Below are 6000 nucleotides of genomic sequence, written 5' to 3'. Positions count from 1 at the left end.
GATGCATTCGTGCCCAGGGAAATGGATAGTGCCATAGTACGAGCACCACGTGGCGACCACGAGGCGATGGGAGCTGCCCACGGTGAAAGTATTCTTCCATCGTGGAGCTGCCTTACTAACTGCACCAAGCACCCACTTCTCCGCGACGAACCAAGAATTCGACACGGGAGGTAACTTCAAGAAGCGCCAAGCCATCTCCGCGGCGCCCAGACATCACCGCGACGAATCAAGAATTCGACGCGGGCGAGGTCGTCACCCTGCCCCTCCCGGTTCCTGCCGACGAGGGGTCGCCGAAGGGATTTAAAGGGAAGCTGAAACATTTTTCGAAAAAAAAATGAGTTCCCTGCGGCATTCTACAGTTTTTAGTCCACTGAACACGAATATCTAGTTTAAAAGAAATTGGCTGAAGGCTTAGCTTGGTTAAGCCTGGAAGATTGCGAAAGCAATACCCTTGGCTGCGCCTTGGTTCGGCTGATGGTGTGGACATGGTTGCCCTTTGTTAAACTTATGGCTATACATCATCCGACATAGCGCAAGGCAGCGCGCCGACCACTGCGAGCCGAGCTGTAGCCCCATTTATCCTCCTAGCGTGACGTCACACCAGCGAGCGCCCTCTCTCGGTAGCGCCGCAGCAGCGGCGCGCAAGGCTTCGCCTCCACCATCGATGCCGCGAGCTGGGGCCCCGTCTCTCGGTCTGGCGTGACGTCACACCAGCGAGCGCCCTCTCTCGGTAGCGCCGCAGCAGCGGCGCGCAAGGCTTCGCCTCCACCATCGATGCCGCGAGCTGGGGCCCCGTCTCTCGGTCTGGCGTGACGTCACACGGACACGTGACGCGCAGCTGTGTAAAGGAGGCGCCACGACCACCGATGGGCCGAAAGTGCGAGCAGTATTGCTTTCGCAATAAAAGGGCAGAAACGAACGCAAGCGGCTGTTTTTCGCAAGAAAACGCGCACCAGTGCGCCAGTGCCTCAGGACATCGCGCGAACGCCGCTGTTGCCCGTGATTGGTCGGGACCGCTGCGACATCATTCACGGGGATCACCGGTCGGCGCGGCCGCTTCAGAGCGTAGCACGCTGTTCTGGTCTGGCTTCACAGATGAGTTGTAAGCATTATGGAACGCCCTCGCTGTCTCAGACAGCTTGTATTTTCGCCTTACATGTTCGAACCGACAGTCGATACAGAAAACGATGGCGGCAACGACGATGTTGAGTGTGCCAACAGCGAAAACGATGTGTGCACCTTCTCGCGCAGTGGAAATATTAGCTGGTACGTATGTTTCTTTTTTTTCATGTAGCTGCACGCTGCAATGAGAAGAGAAAAAACGCGCTAAAGTGTCACTCGGAACTTGCTGCTGGAAGAATGCCGAAGCACTAACTTCTCATTAGATTGCAAACACGGGTGCAATTCCGCGATGTCAAGCACCTTGCCGCTGCTTGTCTAAAGTTAGTTTTGCGTGTTGATATACGCTCGTGAGCATAAGGCTCGTAGCGCCTTTCAAAGAGCGCACATACAGTGCTGCGAGGCACAGTCATGGAAGTTGCTTATCATACACATCCTGATCGAGATGGCCCTGCAGGACGATTATATGTGCAATATTCAGACTATGGTTCGACGACTTTGAGATTGTGGCTCGATCAAGAATCGGTATGCGTGCTGCATGCTAGCGCTGACATACAGATATTAGGCAGCTTTAGTACCGCCATGTGGTAAACACGGTAACTTTACGGTAACTGCAACCGTACGTACGTCGAATGTCGCTAGGCAAGCCTAGCAACGCTAGCAACAACGCGTTTCCGCATTGGTCGTAAGGCCATCCGGCTATGCTAAAACTGTGTTACCAGACGTTCATGGCAGCAAATGTTCGCATTTCTCAAGTGCATCAATGTGGGGACTGGAACACCGGAATTGGAATACCGCTTGCCCGCATTATTGTCAAGCTCCGATGATAATCACTGTTGCGGAAATGGTCCGAGCACAGCACAGTTGATTTCGTCGGCACTAAATTCTCTCCCCTCACCGCACGGACCCACTGTGCTGCTAGCTTCTTGTCCTTCGGGAACATGTGAAACACCACATCGTCTCGCCCGCCTGTGTTCGCACAGCCGAATGCTGCACAGAACGAGGGCATGTTGAGCGTCCTTGGCTGTAGGCACTCACGCAGCACAGAAAGGAAGCACAGTTCACGAAAATCGCAAAAGAGAGCAAACGTGAGCGGCGGCATATCTCTCGTCGTAAAGCGCAGGACGGAAAGAAACACGCCAGCACATATCAGCACGCAGGTCCGCCAGCACGCTCCCCGGGAATGACGTCCCTCTCGCCGGTTGTCTCCTCCGGCTGCCTCCTCACCCGGCACTCCGGGAAGCGACGGGGGCGTGTCCGCGGAGGGGATTTAGAAAATAATTTCTGCCCCTTATATTAACAAAACGAAGAAAAAAATTTAAGAACCGTAAATTAATAGGCTTGTTCTTCCCAACCCCAGCAATTAATGGAATTTGAAAACCGTTTCAGCTTCCCTTGTGAAACCGGCCCATGGTGAAGAGAGAGAGTCTCTTCCAGCCGCCCAGTCGGTCTGATGCGCTCCTACTGCTGCCTGAACACTATCATCCACTATCTGTAAATATTGTATAAAGCTTTTCGTTTCTCCTTCGTCTACGGAACGAGTCCGTCTTTCGTCCTCCACCCCAAAGTCACAACAATATATACCTTGTGTTGCATTAATGAAGCTACTTAAGAAAGCTTATTGTTTGTATTACGGATGTGTGCGATGCTGATGTTGCCTGGTGGTGGCCCCCTGGTCTCGCCAAGCTGTATGTTTACAGCTTTCTTGGCAGGGTGGCCTTCGTACTTTGTGCATGTTGTAAATAAACTTGACTTTTATGAAGATGTTGAATTAGCGATGAGAAAAGTGCAAACTCGGTATACAATAGTAATGGGTTAGATTAGATTATGGGGTTTTCGTGCCAAAACCACTTTCTGATTATGAGGCACGCCGTAGTGGAGGACTCCGGAAATTTCGACCACCTGGGGTTCTTTAACGTGCACCTAAATCTAAGTACACGGGTGTTTTCGCATTTCGCCCCCATCGAAATGCGGCCGCCATGGCCGGGATTCGATCCCGCGACCTCGTGCTCAGCAGCCTAACACCATAGCCACTGAGCAACCAGGGCGGGTAATAGTAATGGGTGATTTCAATGCAAAAGTGGGGGGAAAGTGGGTGGGTGAACAGGCAATTGGCAACTACGGAGTCCATTTTAGAAACGCTAGAAGAGAGGTGCTGGTAGAATTCGCAGAAAGGAATCAGCTGAGAATAATGAACACCTTTTTCAGGAAGTGTAGCAACAGAAAGTGGACCTGGAAAAGCCCTAATGGTGAAACAAGGAATGAAATTGATTTCATACTTTCTGCCGATCCCAGCATAGTGCAGGATGTAAAAGTGATAGGTAGGGTAAAGTGCAGTGATCATAGGTTAGTGAGGGCTAGGATTCACCTCAATTTGAAGAGAGAAAGAGTAAAATTGGTCAAGAAGAAACAGGTCAACATAGAGGCAGTAAGGGTAAAAGCAGATAATTTAGGCTGGTGCTTGCAAGCAAATTTGCAGCCTGTAAGAATTGTCCGACGATCTCGCCGCTGCCACCATTTGTTAGAGTTGTCGGACGATCTACAAGCTGTAGGCCGATCTCACCGCTGCCATTCAGATGTAAGCTTTGGCAGTCGTAGCCGTAGGAAGGAGCTTGACTCTTCGTCGGGACTTAGGAGAGCAGGATTTATTTACATGTTATTTACAGTTGAACATCGACAGTCTAGCGTGACTCCCAAATAGAGCCCGCAAGACGAGCATACAGCAAATAGCTTACGAGCACACAGCTCACGAGTACATTTCGAGCACGACAACGAGCACACTATAGCAGCCGACAATCGCTGCTTATAAGCACTCTGCTCGACGTCATATTTCGACGTTATTGAAGATGACCCGCCCTTTTGAGGAGGCGGGCTCTCGACTTGGAGGAGGATGTGGGCGCACGCACGCACACACACACACACACACATAGGTGCAATGGTCCGGAGCCGACGTTAGAGGGGCTTCGTCCAACTCGGAGCCAGCCCGGGTGGCGCACCCGAGTAGCACATTGTCTGGTGTCTCGAAAAGTGCATGGGAAGGAGCCTTCGACGGCGTTCCCGCGGCAACTCCCCCCACTCATAGCAGAACAGGGCGGCGTTGTCGTGTTGCGCACATAGCTTGCTTCGTCGAACTCGGAGCCGGCCCGGGTGGCGCGCCCGGGTAGCACATTGTCTGGTGTCTCGAAAAGCGCATGGGGAGGTTCCGCCAATTACCTCCCCTCGAGAACTCCCCTGAGCTGACCCCTCGCCACGTGGCTGCCGGTTATCCGCAGTTCTCTGAAGTGCGCCAACGTCCCGCTTGGATCGGAACACGTGCAGCGGGATGAAATAGCTGCAGGCCGATCCTAACAAGCCTTAGAACAGAGAGATGACGATGACAAAGAGGTAATGAATGAAACCGTAATGAGGCTGGCTTCAGAGGCAGCAACTGAAGTGGGAGGCAAGGCACCAAGGCAACCAGCAGGCAAGCTCTCCCAAATAACAAAGGACGTAGTAAAGAAACGACAAAGAATGAAAGTGTCCAACTCAAGAGATCAGAATTCGCCGAACGGCCAAAACTAATCAACAAGGAGAAAATAAGGTATATTCGAAATTATAACGTGAGAAAGACTGAGGAAGCTGTAAAAAATGGACAGAGCATGAAATTAGTGACTGAATTAGCATGAATTAGTGAATAACTAGAGATGAGATCAGAAGGGCCTTGCAAGACATGAAACGGGGAAAAGCGGCAGGAGAAGATGGAATAATAGTCGATTTCATCAAAGATGGAGCAGACATAATGCTTGAAAAGCTGGCGGCTCTCTATACGAAGTGTCTCAACTGCAAAGTTCCCAGAAAACTGAAAGAATGCAAACATTATACTAATCCACAAAAAGGGAGACTGAAAATTATAGGCCTATTAGTTTACTCCCAGTATTACAAAATATTTACCAAAATAATCTCCAATAGGAGAAGGGCAACATTGGACTTTAGTCAACCAAGGGAAAATGCGGGCTTCAGGAAGGGATTTTCTACAATGGATCACATCCATGCCATTAATCAGGTTATCGAGAAATCCGCAGAGTACAATAAGCCTCTCTACATGGCTTTCATAGATTACTAAAAAGCATTTGATTCAGCAGAGATACCAGCAGTCATAGAGGCATTGCATAATCAAGGACTACAGACCGCTTACGTAAATACCCTGAAAAATATCTAGAGATTCCACAGCCACCTTAATTCTACACAAGAAAAGTAAGAAGATACCTATAAAGTGAGGTGTCAGACAAGGAGACACAATCTCTCAAATGCTATTCACTGCGTGCTTGGAAGAAATATTCAAGCTATTAAACTGGGAAGGTTTAGGAGTAAGTGTCGACGGCGAATACCTCAGCAACCTTCGGTTTGGCGACGACATTATTCTATTCAGCAACACTGCAGACGAATTACAACAAATTATTGTGGACCTTAACAGAGAGAGAGTGTAAGAGTGGGGCTGAAGATTAATATGCTAAGACAAAGACAGTGATGAATAACCGGGCAAGGAAGGGAACATGAATTCAGGATCGCCAGTCAGCCTGTACTCTGTGAAGGAGTACGTTTATTTAGGTCAACTAATCACAGGGAACCCTGACCATGAGAAGGAAATTCCCAGAATAAAAATGGGTTGGATCGCCTACGGCAGACATCGTGAGCTCCTGACTCGAAGCTTGCTGTTATCATTGAAAAGGAAGGTGTACAATCAGTGCATTTTACCGGTGCTGACATATGGGGCAGACTTGGAGACTGACAAAGAAGCTTGAGAACAAGTTAAGGACTGCGCAAAGAGCGATGGAACGAAGAATGCGAAGCATAACGTTAAGAGACAGAAAGCGGTTTGGATCAGATAGCAAACGGGTATAG

This window comes from Dermacentor andersoni, chromosome 1 (assembly GCF_023375885.2).
Source record: "Dermacentor andersoni chromosome 1, qqDerAnde1_hic_scaffold, whole genome shotgun sequence".
Classification (NCBI taxonomy): domain Eukaryota; kingdom Metazoa; phylum Arthropoda; class Arachnida; order Ixodida; family Ixodidae; genus Dermacentor; species Dermacentor andersoni.
The sequence above is the reverse complement of the archived record's forward strand: the minus strand, read 5'-3'. Positions refer to the sequence as shown.